Genomic DNA, 18,196 nt, shown 5'->3' with positions numbered 1-18,196 from the left:
GAAGTATTTCACTGCTCACTTGCTATATGACTACAGAAAACAGAGATAAAGGGTTGTGACATTCACTTTTGCTCAGGGAGGAGAAAAATTACAATTACCAGAATACACTGCACTGCAATGGACCAATAACTGTTCCCACTGTTGGGCGACATAATACGAACTCATCCATATGATGCAAATTAATAATAATAAAATAAAATATATTCAACGCATAAATAAAAACAACTTCTGAGAAATCTTGAGCACAAATAAAATGCTGATTGCTGGGTGTGTATAATGCGATATTCCAACTTTGTTTAGGCATTCATTAAAGAAATTCAAAAATAAATGAACACAATAATTGAGACCAATTTCTGATTCTACCATTTGCTGGGGCATCATAAGATAATGCTTAAAGCATGCAAAGACTATCATCGATAACAAATCCATTGCTTGTTTTGAAAGGACAATCTTGTTAAACATAATGTGCAGCTTCAAGCTAAAACCCCTGAAAGCATCTGTTTAACTGAAAATGCGGTTAAGCCGACCAAATGCAAAGTGACAGAACAACAAGAGGGTTAAAAACTGCAATGTAAACAAACCTACTGCCACCTTGGATTATATGTAAAACCTATCTGTTTAATATAGTATCTCTGGATTAAAACAGACACTAGATTTTCTTTAAACACACAAAGTTACTATGTCAATAAATCCTGTGACACTGAGAGGATGTCATGGCATTACACATTCAGATTTATCATTACAAATGTATTCCTTTATATATACTTACCCTCCACTGTACACTATAACTCTCTATGAACAGAGACAGCCCTATCCAATAGGAAGCAAAGCTCATACCTGAACGCTGTTACAGCAATGGCGCCCTCAAGGTAAATTCAGCTGGGAAGGTTCATTACGAAAGCCCATCAAGCCCACCCCATCTGCTGCTCTCTGGAAGGTATAGAGTCCTCCTGCTGTATCTGAATAAAAAATAAACAGAACAAAGAGGCAATAAAAAACAGTTTTCAGAAGCTTGTACTTACGAGCCCTCTCAAAAAAATATGTTCCATGCTTCAGAATTGATGCAGACACATTGGCATTTGTATGAATACATGTAGCTTTGCTTGCTCAAAAGATGAATGAGACCTTCAGCTGTGACCCGTTCTCCCTTATTCTGCCAGCTGTGGGTCCTGATAGCTTTATACTTTTATTTTTTTTCCATTCAGGGCTGTGTGCAGTGGCAGAACAGATCTCAAAGGCTACAGTATCTGTATGGGGTCATGTATCAGGCTCGGCCCGGGGTCAAGAGGACATTAAGGAGCATGATACAGCGTGTCTGTCATTCTCAGAGCTGCAGCTGTACTGCTGTGTGACTTCCTGGGCAGGCCTGTCCACATCCACATTTCACAGCTCCAATGTGACTGCTGCAATGAGACAAGACATTGCAGCGTCTGTGCCAAGTCCTCGCGCAGCCACTTGCTCCCTCTCAGAGAAGAGCATCTGTAGCCTGGCTGCCGCTTCCCGACTTGCTCGGGTCATCCCCCAGACTACGTCATTACAGAGGACATCAGGCTGCACTCTCCATAAATTAAATCTGGGACTGCATTTACACAGGGACAGAGAATGTGGGTTTAACCCTTGAAGCACAGATCAGATTTTAGTCACAGCCTTAATGTATGGCAAATGTGATCTTTTAGCTCATTTTGCACTGTCAGGAAGGGCTATAACTTCCATGGCAGGTCTGACCATGCTGTTATCACATCTGTGTATCATCCTATACATGACACCAAAGAGAGAATACAGAAAATATGCCTTCACTTAAACACGTTTATGTCATTTATTTTCTTGATCACAATGCCTGAGCGCAAGTTTGTATGGCTAGGAATTTGTATTCTGCAGGTTTTTGTATTCAATAATTTATCACTGATATATATTGATTTACTATCACAGAGACCAAGGCTTGACCTCTTCAGTGAAGTATGGTTTACTTCAATAGCTGCCCTAGCCCCTCCCTTTCTCTGGCCCCTTCCATTTAATCCTGAAATTTACAGACCACTGCCATCACATTGTGACAGTTTTTACTTGTCTAAGGGGACTCCTTAATGGTGTCCATTTACATTAGTGGTGCCTGTGCACTGTCATGACACAAACAGCTGGTAATTTCATTACATTTAGAAATGAGTACATAACAGTAGGTCCATGTGAATATTACAAAAGCGGTCAGGTGATATTAAAGGGAAGAGAAATACTGCCTGTTTAGGGAAACACAGTCACCAAATAGTATTAAATGGACATATAAAGCACTTCTTTTAGTTATTAAGGGGCCCCCTGCTGGTAGGACCAATGGACATGTGTGTGGGGAAAAATTATCTTCTTTCCTGCAATACCAAATTAAACATGCCCCCAACCAGACTGTGAAATTGAGCAATTCAAAACCATTTCCAGCGCGGTGGTGCAGCCCAGTACTCAGAGGGAGGAGGGGGGGAAACGAGGAAAAGTTTGCTCATAGATTGGCTGTTCAATCCCTAAAGCTCATGTGACGTAGCTGACACTTTTCACTCCGACCGTCTTCATTAACTTGAAACCTATTCAGTGTTTATAATACACCGGGCTATCATGCGTTTTTCACTCCAACCGGAGGAGTTGCCATAACCCTCCCGGCATCCGTGATGAACCCGCCACCATTTATAGCCTCGCGGTGACAAACAATCTTATTATGAGATTTAAACTTTGCCTCGGCTAGACTGGAGGATCAACATGCGCTCCTCTCGCACTTATTCCGCGCAGTTTCCCCAACTGATACAGTAATACCTAACTAAGTATACCCGCCTCCTCTGATTGTGGTTAAACGCCGGTGTCAGCTCTCGGTGTAATAGAAAAACCCAAGCAAGGCTCCGGGTCTGTTCAGCATACATAAAGGCGAGCGGTGAGAGGAGCTCAGCCCTGAATTAAATCACTCACCGCTAAATGGATCTTTGAGACTCTCCCTTGACGCAGTCAGTCGCTGTTTTGTGCGTCTTCAACCCGAAAACAGAAAACTGGGATTCTTTTTTTTAAAAGATATTTTTAAAAAATATATCTAACAGAAATATCTCCATGTCTTGTGTTCGTGGTGACATACAGTAAGCTGCCAGCTTCGGGAAGAGGCTCTTGCTCCGCGATCGTCAAGCAGGTAAGCCTTTACAGTGTTGCTACATTTTCATATCGCAGACTTAACAGACAACATACTGTACTTTATGTGTTTTGCATTCACACGGGGTAGCGGCGAATCTTTAAAATGCAATGCTTGATAGAGAATTGGTTTTTGATGTTGTTCGGCTGTTGTGTGCAGAACAAAAACACCAACTCTTCTATTATTGAATGCATACACACGGTGCAAAATGCACGGCTGAACTTGTGCACCATCACGCCGAGGTCGGTGCATTTTGCGATATTTACAATGTGAACGGGGCACTTTTTCGCTTCGACTGCGATTCGTGTATGTTGCAAATAGTCTCTTTAAGTTTCTTTTATAAGTTTTATCATGCTGAGTATTCCTTTATCTTAATACTGGTGCATTTTATCACACACTAGATTAGCGTTCACCTGATACAGCTAGAGGGAAAGTAGTACTTTGCAACTGTAAACCTCCACTAACACCGCCCGCTTGAGATGTCGCTTCAGCACCACGGACAGCTCCGCGGCCGCTTTACTGACGAACAGGAAAGGCTGAACTTTATTCCAGAGATTTGCACGAAGAAGTCGTGCTAATGTGAAGATTGTCTTTTAATTTGTCTGATCATTACTTAAAACAGATAAATAAAAACCCTCTCTGCCACAGCATTAGGCCTACTCAGCCTAAACCACAAACCAGAGCCGGCACGATCCTGGCAATTTAAAACAGAAATAATAAAAGGAGCAGGTCATTGCATGGCCTTAACCTATTATGTTGTCATTACACAATCTTGTACTTACAGCCCTGTGCAGTCTCACTCAGATTAGCTGAGGATTTTGCTGCGTCTGTACCATCTGTCTGGGAAATGCGTACTATGAACTGCATGCTAGACGTGTTGATTTATTTGAATTGGACAGAGATTTATATGTATTGATTTTTTTTTTTTTTTTTAAGTCAGCAAAGGCTTAATTTGCAAAAGATTTTTAGCCAGCTCTGAATGAAGACTCCCTGAATTGTCTATCGGAGGGGGGAGAAAGTGTTGCTGGTATTGGGAGGGAGCTGTAGTCCAAAGCATAGGGGTTAAAAAAAATGCTGAAACGATGCCAAGTTTAATATAATACACTTGTGGTCACACAACAGCCAAAGAAATGACAAGCCCATAGGAACAACTCTTTGGCTTTCCACTCAGCTGCACTATGGATGTAGGAGTGCTGTATCATCTCTGTTCTGGTTAAATAATGTTAGTGTCTTGGTGACATTTAAAGCCAGGGAAGCCTTTAAAGCCTAAGCAATTTGTTTCATGCCACTGAACTGCAGGCTTTGTATTAATTGTCAGTGGCTGCTCTTGTTTCAGTCATTTCATACAGAAGATCAGCCTCGGCTGAGCCTTCTTTACCGTCAGTGTGAACCACTTCTTCCCAACTTTTAACGTCTGGAGTTATGAGTGTTTCAAAACATCTTAGTTTTGCTGCTGTTGCTAAAGCTGTCTCTCGCATTAGCCTCCGCATCTCCCTTTTCCTGTCCCCGTCTCCCTTATCTTGATTATGCAGCTGGATGATTGAGTCAGCTATTTTGTATGCAAGTTGCCTTAGCTTGGTTCTTTGTGGAAGAGAGAGAAAGAGAGAGAGAGAGAGTGAGAGAGAGAGAGAGAGAGACAGAGAGAAAGGGAGAGAGATCGTGCCGAGGATACTGAGAGAGAATTACAGCTTCTCATGACGGTGAGGAGTGGAAAAGACGAGGCTGCCCTGTTCGATAAATTGCTGTTTGAGAGAGACAGATATCCTAAGGGGGGCAGCGGTTTTGGAAATGAGACCAACCTTTCTAAATGGAAATGGCAGCGCACATTACAGTTTTCCACAGCTCTATGCTGTGGACGACTTGAATTGAAGCACCCAAAACTCTTTGTTACCAAGTTAGTCTGATATAAACCTATTTCTCAGAATTAAGAAAGATTTTTTGAGGCAAGTTATATTGTACTGTGAGTGTGCACATAGTTGTGGAATGTTATGGAGAATAAAAATCTCCTGCATGAAAGTGTGGCACCCCGAGTTTGGGGACTGTCACTGGATGTCATTAGCCTTTATATCTCTCCATGTTTCCCATTATGTGTGAAGGGACAGAAAAGGCCATATAATGATCATTTTAACTCCCCTGTGCTGTTGATCCTGAGTCAGTATATAGCACTGATGATGTAGGTGTTTGTGAGTGTGCTGGGGTTTCATGGTGCCCTCCACTGTGATGGTAAAGACGCTGCTAACTGGACACGTCACAGGAGAGAGAGAAACACATACTCAGTTTTTATGAATTGCTAATATGTTTACACACTGATGTCATTTTGTATAAAAGTTACCCAGGCTTGGCCGACCGCATGTTTGAGAGGCGGTGCTCTGGTTATATGGCTAACAATGTGTAAAGTGTAATCAAAGGGACCAGTCAGGGTTTGCAGACAGAGCTGTGAAACATATGGTACAACAGCATGTCATATTTCAGTTGGAGCTCCACAGCTCTCCGCAACCATAAAAATTCAAACAGCAACTTCCTGTGCTTCCTGTAGTGTGTGTGTGTGTGTGTGTGCCATTTTACAAGAGCTGTTGCACCACCTCAGTCTCGAGAGTCCCATGTGACACTCAGCTGTTTTATAAAAGTAAGAGTGAGCTCGTTTTTCCAGAGAGGTGAAGAATGATAAGGTCATGAAATTAGACACAGAGGGAAAACAAAAGAAAGGAAGAACTGAACTGGACTGAATGCAACAGATATAGTTATTTTTAAAAAGAGAAAGGTTCATATACAGTAGTTCTTTTGTTGTCACACTGTACCAAACAGGACATTACAGCACATTATCGTTATAATCCTTGGGATTTTTATGAAATCCAACCATGTTTTTATTATTATTTATGGCCCTCATTTTTTTCAGCAATTGCCATTCAGTGTGTTTGTACCCTGCCTTCACACACACAGGGGATTTACCGGAAACTCTGCATGCATGTAATCCAGCGTCACTGTTTTCAGTGTTATCTCATCAACATCAGCCTCACTGTTAAAAAGATTTGAACTGGTAAAACACAAGGTGGTTTTTAATGTGAAGCACTCACATGAAACACGAGGCTGAAAATATAAAAACAATTGTTTGGCTGCACTGTAAACACATACATATGTTGTTCTTTTATTATAGTTCATTTTTTTCAGTTTATTATCTGGTCGTGCAATTTCTGAACCTGAATCTTAATCTGAACTTTCACTGTTCTAGCTGTTCTATTGCCTCTCATTTGACAACCTTGTCCCCTAGAAATTACATCTGTATGTTAGTAAACTGCTTTCACAGTTACACTGTCGTGCAAGGTACTGGACCTTGACAACCTAGGTTTGTGTCCAGACTCTTTTCATAGGTTAAAGCAACACAAGCACTTTGGTTAAGGTTCAGGAAATGTTGTGATTTCGGTTAAATATTAATTTATATATGCAAGATTGAATATTTTGGAAGAAAAACTGAAATACATTGTCAGTGATCATTTTGCTGATACATTCAGTATTAATATTTTTACGACTTACCAGAGACGTTAATTAGCAACCTTTCCTCATTATGTTGATAGAATTCATAACTTTCTCAGCATTCCATTTCCCTCACACTTATTTGCTGTTTAAAATTAGTTGTATATAAACATAAATTATAGGAGACAGGACTGCATTATATCCACATCACTGATGATTATTAATCAAAACTCAAATTTGTGAAAAGTTTTGTGAAAGCACTTATGGATGCCACAAGTAACCAGAAATGTCATCAAATTGACCAGGACTGAAATGTTAAAAGATTAAAATTTGTATTTAAAAAAAAGTTAAATCATGTAATATTTTACAGGACTGCTATAGTCTATGATTTCACTTTATAAGACAGTATTTTGGCTCCTAAAATACAAAATGTTAACCTTCATTGATTTTGTAAGATGACGTAGTGGATAACCAGAGCTATCAGCCACTTAGTGTCTTAGTTTTGAAAACATATGGCCATGAATGCTTTATAACTGTAGAAAGGTACTTGGCTTTGAATCTTTATTTCTCAGCATTTCAATTCAGTTCCTGCAGCGGACGGACTTGTGAAGTGTTCTTTATGGTGAAGGACAGCATCATCAATGACACTGTCTGACTTGTGCCTCAGGAGAAAAGACATGAAAAGGAAATGCTATTGACAGTAACTTAACATTCAGGAAGGGAAGGCAATTGGTTGAGGATTTCCAATATCTAATAAAGGCTGTAACTAGTAGATAAGGCTGAAATTACAAAACCTGCTGCCCCTTAAATGCAGCTGCCTTGTACATTTTACACAGTCTGTGCAAAACAAAGATGTACCTTCGTTAGATGAAAAAAAACATTAGCAAACTTCACCTTAATTCAGCAGCTTGAGTCATTAACTGCACATTGTGTTCACAGAGCTGTGGCCTGGTCTCATCTCAGGAAAGAATGTATTTGAGTTTACTTAGGGGAGATTATTGGAAGTGGCAGCGGTGGCTCTTTGGATTCCAGGTGCATTTCAAGAAGAAAACACATGGCAGGTGTAACACTATGGCACAGTACTTTTATATATTCTACTAAGGAGCATCTTATGTGCTGATTACACTTTAGGAGAAAATAAGATGACTGCCATTTGGTGAGTTTTACATATTCCTTGTCAACCAATCAGCTCCCATGAGCTAAGGAGAATATATGCACATGAGGAGAAGGCTAGAGACGGGAATGTTGGAAAGAGCTGCTGTGCCATTGACAGATTATGGGCATCAACCCGGAGATGTAGGGATTCACTGGAGGGTGTGAATCAGTCATAATTAATTTAGGAGTGCACAAAAATTAATCCACCCAAGAGTGCCAGAAACGTTTCTGTGTAGTTTCTCCAGCCACCTGCTGGCTGCCTTATGATAGATGAAACCCTTTAGTAAACAAGCATCACAAAATGGCAGAGTGAGGCATATTGAACATTGCTCTGTCTCTTCTTTGCCATCTTCTCGGCAAAGTAATTAGATGCTGGGATGCAAAATACCATGGCAGTGTATCTGCAGGCACCTGCTCTGCTTGATGAATACCCTGTACATGAGAGCCCATTAAAGCTGGCGATACATAACAGTTCTGTCAAAGCTCACTTCAGAAGCAGGGTTTTTTATTTTTTAGTGTGTCAGGGGACGTCCCTGATCGCCTCCGCTAAATTCCTGCTTTTTGTAACATCCGATTATGCATATGTTGATGAGTATAGCAGAATGCGCTATGCCTTACGGTGTGTGGTTCACTTTTTTGGGGGACTTTAAATATTAACTCTCACAAACAAAGTGGAGTTTGTAGATACTCTACACAAACAGAGCTGGTTCACAATATGCATCACTTTTGGAGCTTTGTGAGGCCAGTATGCAACATATCTCCTCTGTGCATTGAACATAACACAAACCAATACATTGTACATAAACACAAACTCATACACACACACACATAAATATATCTATATATATAGATAAACATATATATATGATGAAAGTTATTTCTGTGCCCCTGTTTTTTTTATGATACTGAACTCTTTTTAATCGTCATATTAGTTTCAATAGTTTTAATAATTAATTGCTATGGCCAAATTCTTTAAAAAGCAATAGCTATTACTTTGTAATGTTTCTCCTTCACCTACAACACAAAATTATCAAAACATTTCTACTGGGAGTGAATATGCACAACTGATCAGTTACATTTGACTCCAAATTATGACATCTTAATGCCCAAACACAACAAAATACATAATATCAGGTAAATACATGTCAAAGCACGCCCACATGAATAGATTATACTTTATACTGACTCTGCATTCTGTACAGAGTTCCATACTGTCGGGTGTCAATCATAAAGTAATAGCTGGAACAAAGGCCATATTTACCTCTCATTAAGGTATTTATGTGGGTTGCAGATACAGGTGTGATTATGTCTGTTATTAATTTTCTTTGGTTCACATCATGCCAGGAAACGATCAAAACAAAGTGTGATCTGTGTTCAGAGGCTTTACCTTATGTGGCAGCCAAGACAAACAAAGAGAGGATGAATGAATAACTGGATATGAGAATTTATCTCATACACTGTATGGTCCAGACGGCAACTGCGCCTCATCCATCACAGAGCAGAAGTTATTAAAATAAAGCCCCAACTAATATTTTACCGCAGCGTGATGAGGAAAATGATGCATTATGATACAGTGCCCTGAGTTACCAATGCAAGATTGCTGCACTTGAATGGTCTGAGGCCTGTATTTTTTTTAAGGGATGCACGATCCAATACTGATATATCAGGTATCAGGCCAATACTGACTGGAATTGCTGAAACAGTTATCAGTGGGGGAGATCTGTTCTTTGTTTGTGGTTTCCACGGCTATGTATTTTTATATGGGAATTTGAATTCCTATTTGCGCAAAACCTTTACTAAGAATTTGAATTCCTGACTATTTTGAATGTTTAGTATCAATTTTGTTTGCACTAATTTTTGACTTATTTTGGATTTAACATGTTTTTTAAAAAAATGCAGAATTTGACACTACAACCTCCTCCCCAAGCTCTCCCTTCCCCGCCTTTAGCCCCTCCCATAATACAACTATGGGCATATGCACAGGCTTCATTAACCCAGCGCTTCCAGCTCAGTTATTTATTTAATCTTATTTCATTGCAGTCGCCCACAGCACATTTGTTTAGCCCCCCCCTTGTCCTGCTCTCTCTCTGTTTGTTAGGGCACAAATGAGACATGAATTAACTTCCACACTGTCCCTCTGCATTGCCCCCAACCACCAGCAGCATCAACAGGTCCAACCTGTGTAACGACAGCAAGAGAAAGTTTGCTGACCTGGCAGGGAGTCAGGGCCATTGGTTCCTCGACGGGGGTTCAGTGTCTGGAGCTGCTGTCAACTCTCCTCCCATTAGGTGCTCTGTAGCAGTGGAGAGTAAGGTGGAGGTCACACTGTGATTTGAAGCTCTTGCTAAAGTTAGCTACATAAACGTGAACTCTAAGCACCGCAGTGAGCCTTTGGCTCCAGTTAACAGAAGACTAAACTGTCAGCAACATTTTCTGTCCATCTTTGAAACACTTTGCAAATAATGCTTGGAAATGATTTTGTTTATTATCTTTTGGACTCTCTTTTTGACAAGTCCACCTCCCTTTTTTGGATTGGTTTGCAGTGTGGGCAGTTGTTGCCAACACTGAAATCTAAAGTTTCTCTGCAAGATTCTCCATAATTAAATCAGACTCACTGAAGGGACGTGCACCCAATCTGCATTTGTAGAACAGCCAACAGAAACACCCTTTCTCTGAAATGGCCTGTGATTGGCCAGAGTTTCCTATCTGAAGCTACATTTTCTAAAGCCTGAAAACAAAGCCAGGAGGAGGTGCCGAAGTCTATTGTACTCTAAGTCCACTTCAATTACAATATGCTGAAAGTTAATTATGGGATTACTGCCCTATGATGGCAAAATGAAACTGCCTACCCCAGCTTTAATGTTTACATTTTGTTGTCATTTTCTACAATTGTATTGCTTTATAATAGAATTTTGATTCCTGTTTAAGTTCTGATTTATAGCTGCATTTAAAAGATTTATATTCATTTTGAAGATTATTTTTACCAAGTTTCTGGTGCTTGATTATTTGAATAATAAATAACAAGTCAGGAAACAATCAAACCAAACTCTTACAGGCTCAGTGTGAACGTGCTGTCAAGTGTGAATGAACAAAGATGCCAATGTGCCATAATGATGTATTTTTCATTTATTGGATGTAGCTTATTATCTTGAGTGGCAATGCTGTTTTTATAGTATAATACAGATCAGAGTTGGTCATCTTTAGGATCATAAAAATGATCAGACAGTGTAGTACTCCATTTACTATCCATCATATTAATGGCTGACAACTACTTTAGGGAAGTCCTGGTACTCCATCTGTGAAAGGATGCACAAACTGGCACACATGTGCAAAACTCACAAACATACCCTTGCAATCTATCTAATACACACACACTCGCTCACTGAAAAGACAGGACACCGATCACATTAATTGGTTCCTTGGGGAAATATAAAACCCATGGAATAGGTCTGCAAAGTCCAAGGCACTCAAGGTCCACCAAATAAGAAAATATATCTCAGCAGTCAGTCAATCAAATTACTCATTTTTTACTGCAGACTTTGGATCTTGTGTTTCACTGTGAGCTGCTCGTCTTTTGTTTAGATAATTATATTAGATTTTAGCACAGTTACAAATTGTGTCAGAAAATGCAGCTGATTAGACCCCTGATTGGTAATGCAGTATGATGAGGCAGTTTGCAGTTTCCTACCAATTATGAAATTTAAACCAACAGCCTTTAAAAATGACAGATGCTCTATGAATAAAGTCGGTCCCACATGCCACACTGAAGGCAAAATGCTTTTCATCAAACAGTAAGATTTGAGGTCAATAGGTGCCAAAAGTCACGTCACAGTAATCACAACGTGGCCCTCCTCCCTGTGAGCGTTAAGTAACCCCAGTCGGCGCTTGTACACAGCTGACACTAATGATGCACTGAGAAAATTAACCTGTTCAATGACTTCTGCAAACATCTGCAAATATGAAGCACTAAATATGTTGTTTCTCTTTAGCATCGCCAGCATGCCGCACTTAAATGCTTTGACCCGCAGTGTTTCTATTCCCCTCTGACGCTGCACTGCAAAAATGTTCAATATCTCTAAATACTGTTAAATAGAATTCTCTTTCTGTAACAGTTTCTCATCATTTTAATGTAAATTCATAGTTTATCCTTACATGCACCACTTCGAGATCTTTTTTTCTGATCGATTTTACCCACCCTCTCAGAGTCATTCATTCGACTCTTAATGCAAAGAAAACAACTCTGGGGACCTCTAATCCAGTTAGTCAAGGTAACTCATCTCTATAAGTAAGAAGCTCACACTGTTTACCATTTCAAATTTAATTCACGCACAGTATGAGAGCAAAGACGAGACAGGAGGGGGCGTTTTACTTCTGTTTTCTGCTTGTAAACAGTCACACTGCTTCCAGGTATGTGTCCCATTTCTGTGTCTTTGTCTCCAAAATAAATCGTACAGCTACAGTTTTTTGTGATTATGTTAGAAAGGCTGCCTGTCAATCACAATCTCTTCAAGTCCAAAACAATGCACTAACTTTTTAGTTTGTTAGACTATTTCGCCTTCTACAGTCTGCACAACTAAGCACTGAATATGGCCTGGTTTATACAATCACAGACTATAATTGCTGCACTTTTCTTAAGAAGTAACTCTTAAAATCTGGAGCAGGGGTGGGTTTAAAAAGTTTTGAATTTGGGGGGCAGACCAGGACACAGATTCAATGAAGGAGATACTTTGCAGTTTGTACAATATAAATAGTTGCAATTAGGGCTGGGCGATATGGGAAAATCAAATATCACCATATTTTTTTTTACCAAATACCTCAATAACAATACTTTTACAATATTGTAGCTTAGACTATTGGTGCTTTCACAAATTATTTACACAATATAATAAATTGATGTGGATATAAGGACTAAGTGGGTAAAGGCAAATAATAGAGCAGCTAAAACAGTCTGATAAGTTCCAAAAATGACATTACTCTACTGTAATGAAGCCTTACAGTTAGTAACTTCTGTAAAAGAACAAACAAACTTTTTTAATAATAGCTGAAACTGTCAATAAATCTACACAGAACACCAGACAGATAATATGAGAAAATCATGTTACCCGGCGTCCTTGTAGATCGTCTAATGGCATTACAGCATGTAATCAAAAACAACCATGCAGAGCTGAGGAGTCTTTCACGCAGCTGTCAGTCATGTCAGTCATGGCTTGTAAACTGCAGTCAAACTGTCAAACTAGGCAGCACTGATCAAATATGAATTAAGATTCTGTTACTGCATTGCCTGTTTGTCTCTTCAAATGTTTTCAGAAACAGATTTTAGTGTACTGTTTAGCTGTAAAATAAGGAAACTTGTGACCCAGCTGCCATTGTTAAAAACCAAAACAGGCAATGCAGTAAAATTCATATCTGATCAGCACTGACTAGTTTGACAGTTTGACTGAAGTTCCTGCAGTGCAGTGATTGATGTGACTGGTGGAGGCTTTAGAGAGTCTTTGGCTCTGTTTGGTTGTTTTTTTTTTCATGTCGATTCTTTCAAATGATCAAAAGGAGAAAAATGAGGAGAAGGAGAGATATGATTTTTCTTTCACAAATTTTCTGTCCCGTGTACCACTGCATGAATAAAGGCTAGTTACAGTTTCAGTAAATATAACATAAAGTTATTTTTATGAAAGTTACCAACTGTAGCTTTTAAACCAGAAAAACAAATCCAAAACCTGCACCATAAAATCTGATTTTACTTCTTTTTTTTTTTTAAATCTTCTTTGTCATGATCAAGTTAGGTCAGGGTAACTTAGTTAACTGAAGTTGCTAACTCTTAGAAAGAACAAGCTAATTCCACTTGTCATTTTTAAGCTTCACAAAATTAAGTAAATACAGCTACATTTCAATAAACTTAACACTGTTTTTGGTTTGTTTGTTTGAGATAATTTTAGGGGCATTTTGCCGTTATTGGACAGGATAGACATAGCGTGAAATGGGGAGAGAGAAGGGATGATATGCAGAAAACGGCCAAGGCCGAACCCCTGGCTGCTGTGGCGGGGACAGTGCCTCTGTGAATGGGGTGCCTGCCCTACCAACTGAGCCACTAGGCGCAAGTAAACTTAAAACTTAGATACAAAGTAAAGAATTGTTTTTCAATATTATTAAGATTGGCTTTTCAGATTTTATATTGTAAGATGATATCAAATCTCATATTATTAAAAAGCCAAACTATAAATATTCTAATATGAAATACTACAAATATGGACAGAATGTGGGAAATTGTTTGGAAACCCAAATGTAGAAACCCCCCCCCCCCCATACAAAGCACAACACTCCCAGAACTGACACAAAACATTATGTGTCTCTTTGTGGTTGTTTTTCATCTCTTTGTTGTTGTTTTCCAAGAAATGTTAACAATCACCTCTGACGGAGGTTCTACTACTAACAAGCCAACCTACGGTGTGACCTTTTGACTCTGGTGGGAGGGCACCCGTCATTACCACCCCTCTGGCCTTGCCTCTTATCTAAAGATTGTTTCAACAATCTTCTCTGAAAAAAGCACCGTAATGAATCACAAAAACTGAAAACACTTTGCAGTAAAATGGTAAGATCAGAATGATGTCAGCATTGTCCTTTCACTGTTCATAAACAAACTCAAAGACCTCTCAGAACTCAGAGTCAACTCACACAATTGCTGGTTAATGCCTCTAGTTTTTAACTCAAGGGGTTGATTGTGGGGCTGTTTTTTTTTTTTTTCTCCTCTGTGCACCCAATTGCACCTCAGTGACTGAACAAACATTAAGTTGTACAATCATCTGAAGTGAAAGCCAAGAAGACAAGGAGCAATCAGATGATCAGTCCAGGATGCATCTACACATTGATGTTGTGTGAAGGTCATCCCTTAATCTTTCTTCACACCACTGCCAACTGCATTGTCGCAGAGACGTCTGATGGATGATTTGAGCAAGCCGATTGCTTCCCGTTGAGATAGTCCTATAGAAGCCATATAGGGGACAGACTGCAATGCTCCTGAGTGCTTGATGGCTAATGGGCAACCCCCACAAATATCCAGCTGACCCAAATAACAAGGTTACCTTGGTCAGCATCAGACAGTGTTCCTCTGATCACAGAAATGCAGGGACCTCTGTGGCCAAATGTATGACTTACTAACATTGTTAACTTTGTTTAGATGGTTACCATTACCACTTGTCTTAGAAATCAATCAACCAAAGAGGCTTTCACATAAGTCTAGAGATGGTCTAAGAAAAAAAGAGAAGCTGTTAAATGTTTGTTTGCATGCTGCTTGTAACTTTTCCGACAGTTGCATAATTTTAGGTTATCGTGATAATATCAGCACGTTTCAAAAATAAGTATACACTTAAAATACTATTCATGTCTTCGCTATTTCAAATCATCCAGTATTTGAAAGGGACTGTGACTCAAGTACTATTATATAAGTGAGTATTTCTCTGCTTTACGTAAAACTGGGCTCTGGTCTTTGCAGTAGAAAATGCAAATACCTCTGAAATTGCTACTACAAGACCAGAGAAAATATAGGAAAAATGCAGAAAATAAGTCATCCACCAAATTTAAGCTGAGAGATGAGCAGGGAGATCTGGTTGCTGATAAAATGGAGGGTCACAGTTCATTTACACAAATTACCCACATTTTTAGGATACAAAGCTGGTTCAAAATCAGCAAAGTATCCCTTTAAGTGCAAATTTGAGGCACTTGTACTTCTATTTTTTTTTAAGCATTTTCAGTTCTGCTATTAGAAATCTACTCAAATACATATCAGAGTTAAGTATTGTAAATACACACATTTTGGAATTATGAGTGCTTTTACTCATTGTATCAGAGACAAAATTATGGCATATAGATTTAATTCTCATGCATAACGAAGAATAATGCCACACGTGCATGTGAATTTCCACTTCCTGCAATAAAAGTCTCTTGACTCAATGTGCAGCTGTTGTGACAGACGGCTTTTATCACACAACAATCCTGGCATCTGTTTAATTATTGAAGTTCTGTAACTGCTCTGCCTGAAAGACGGCAGCAGAACAGATCTAAACTTTTGTGTTTTGGGGACTTATAATGGTTCTATTACTTTACAACAATCACAAATATATCTTATGAGGTTTGAGCAAAAATGAGGCATCAGTGCCTCAACTGAGCTTCTCGCAGGGCTTATAATAGTAGCTTATAATATCAGTGTATGGATTCACAAAGTCAAACTTTGTTCAAGGAGAAGATGTCTGCTTTAAAGACCAGCTGAGAAACAAAGGTTGTAAATGATAGGGTGACTGACTCATCAATAATTTCATCAGTCTTACAGTATGTCTAGCCTTTGCAACCTGAGGATGACCTTGTTAGTTTGTACTCTAGAGATCAAGGGTCAGTCTTGTGAGGAAATAATTAAGTTAAAACGTCTTTTGATTGCTATTGACTTCCAGCGTGTGAGCTGCCAGAATACCTCTAATGCATCTCTACATACTTAAAAGCCTTTAAGCACCTCTGTCAAGATGGTGTATAGCTTTTAAGTGCTGGCAAGAGTGCAACTTTGCTTACCTTAGCACGTGTCTTATCGTGATTAAAGAGCGCAGCGTGTTTCCAGAGTGTCAACGCGATGACTGTTCACAGGCTTGAATAGAGTTACTTCATTTTTAATCAGTGAATCAGTTGACTAAATCTACAGATTGTCAGTGAGAAAGTGAAGATAGGACAGTGTTACCATAGAAACTGCTTCCAAACTTGGAGCAAACATACTAGCATCCACTTATAAAAAATGTGCCAGTATTCACACCATTAGCAGGCCACAGTGTACCATAACACTCATATTGGAGAGCGTCGCTGCATACTTGACATAGTGTTCATTGACACTATCCGAGCCTTTTAATATGATGCAAATTATTCAAAGAGCCTGATTTCCACACAGTCATCGAAATGAAGTCTTGAAAAGGCCTCAGTGGAAGTGCTTTACACAGTGACTTGCAGAAGGGACCTTGAAACAACTAACATGATAAATTAATTAAGACTCAGTGTTTGTAAAGAATCCCACTGAGTCGCTCATGTTTCTAGCTTTGCGGCTGATTAAACAATGCAGTTGTTTGGAGAAAAAAAAAATGTCCTTTACAGAAAAGATTGATTGCAGAGCAACAAAGCGAGGCAGAACGCTGGACTTTCAAAGCAATAACTGAACCAAGCCACATCAACTGTAAAAAATCACTATATTCGGTGTGCCCAGAGCAATGAAGTCAGTGTTGCACTGTGCCAAGTTTTGAGAGTGCTGTTACCAAATACTACAGATCATGATTCAGATCGGATGCAGGACCTTTCTTGGCAGCTTACTTGCTGCTTACAGCAGCGAATCAGAAACATATCAATATTTACCTGGATAAGTGCCATGCTGAGAGCTGATGCCTCTGAACAACAGCCAGATGAATATGAACATCTTGTGAATATAACTTATTTCTCCCAGCAGCTCATGAGAAAACGTCCTAGTAGCAGGAACACTTTTGCGAACATACTTTTTTAATGATTATTATCCAGGCTGACAGCTGGCAAGCAAAGTGGTCCATTCCCAGCTGCAGAGCATCAATCTGACGCTCCACCTGTTGTCTCTTCGCTCACGCCCTCCATTGCTCATTAAACAGCGCTGTCTTTCAGGCCGAATCAGCTCAGCCTGGTGATCACCCACTGTGAGACCAGAGCACAGAGAGAGAACGGATCTGGGGTGCCAGATTGTCAGGCCTGTGAGGTGTTATTCCTCAAATAAATATGGAGATTATGTGTAAAGCCTGTGTGCCAATTATGCTTTCCCACTTCTTTAGTGAGACCACTTGGAATCTGTGTGAAGCTATGCACCATGAATACAATGTGCTGTCAGGGTCTCTTGCGATTTAATGAATATGTGCAATATAGAATGGGCAGGAGCTGGAGAAAAGGGAGTTGTAAGTTAACAATGTGAAGATGTATTTACCACACTCAGAGTGCATTTTATCACTAAGTCCAGGTGAGAAATTCAACCACCAGAAATAAGCAGAAATGATACTAAAAGGTAATGTTTAAAGGAGAGTTTAGCATTAGCAAAAGAACACCTACTAACTGGTAACGAACTGGTCTAACATTAGAACTGGTCTAATAAGAACAAAAGCACATTGTGATAATAAAAATATAAGAGGGCTTTTTTTTTTAGTCCGGCGCTCCACTGACTCAGTGAGCTTTAGCCCTGTATTTCAAAGTGCTATCCACCCCCCGCCCCCCCGTTACAGCCTCAGTGTCCACTACATTTAGACCTTACAGTCCTGTATGTCTTGTTGTAAAATCTCCCTACACAAAAAGCAAAGCACAGTTCTAGCCTGTAAAATTCAGGAAGATTGATCAAAAGCTGAAGCAGGGACTGCTGGAACCAAATTATTATCATCAGCCACCCTG

At 39.5% G+C, this 18,196-nt stretch overlaps 1 protein-coding gene and 1 long non-coding RNA gene across 2 annotated transcripts in view; one reads left to right on the top strand and one right to left on the bottom strand.

Moving 5' to 3' along the window:
* Window positions 1-832: 832 nt before the first annotated feature.
* Window positions 833-18,196, bottom strand: part of LOC148186448 (uncharacterized) — a 173,171-nt gene continuing 155,807 nt past the window's right edge. Inside the window, exon 4 of the long non-coding RNA XR_015774836.1 lies at window positions 833-959. This is a non-coding gene — a long non-coding RNA (uncharacterized LOC148186448). The remainder of the gene's footprint in view (window positions 960-18,196) is intronic.
* Window positions 2,586-18,196, top strand: part of elfn1a (extracellular leucine-rich repeat and fibronectin type III domain containing 1a) — a 92,587-nt gene continuing 76,976 nt past the window's right edge. The window contains exon 1 of the mRNA XM_088069242.1: window positions 2,586-3,151. The gene's annotated coding sequence lies outside the window, so the exon portion shown is untranslated. The remainder of the gene's footprint in view (window positions 3,152-18,196) is intronic.

Source organism: Plectropomus leopardus, chromosome 18 (genome assembly GCF_026936395.1).
Source record: "Plectropomus leopardus strain MGB_pleo_1.0 chromosome 18, ASM2693639v1, whole genome shotgun sequence".
Classification (NCBI taxonomy): Eukaryota; Metazoa; Chordata; class Actinopteri; order Perciformes; family Serranidae; genus Plectropomus; species Plectropomus leopardus.
Note: the sequence above shows the minus strand (reverse complement) of the source record. Positions and strands in the feature narration are given on the sequence as shown.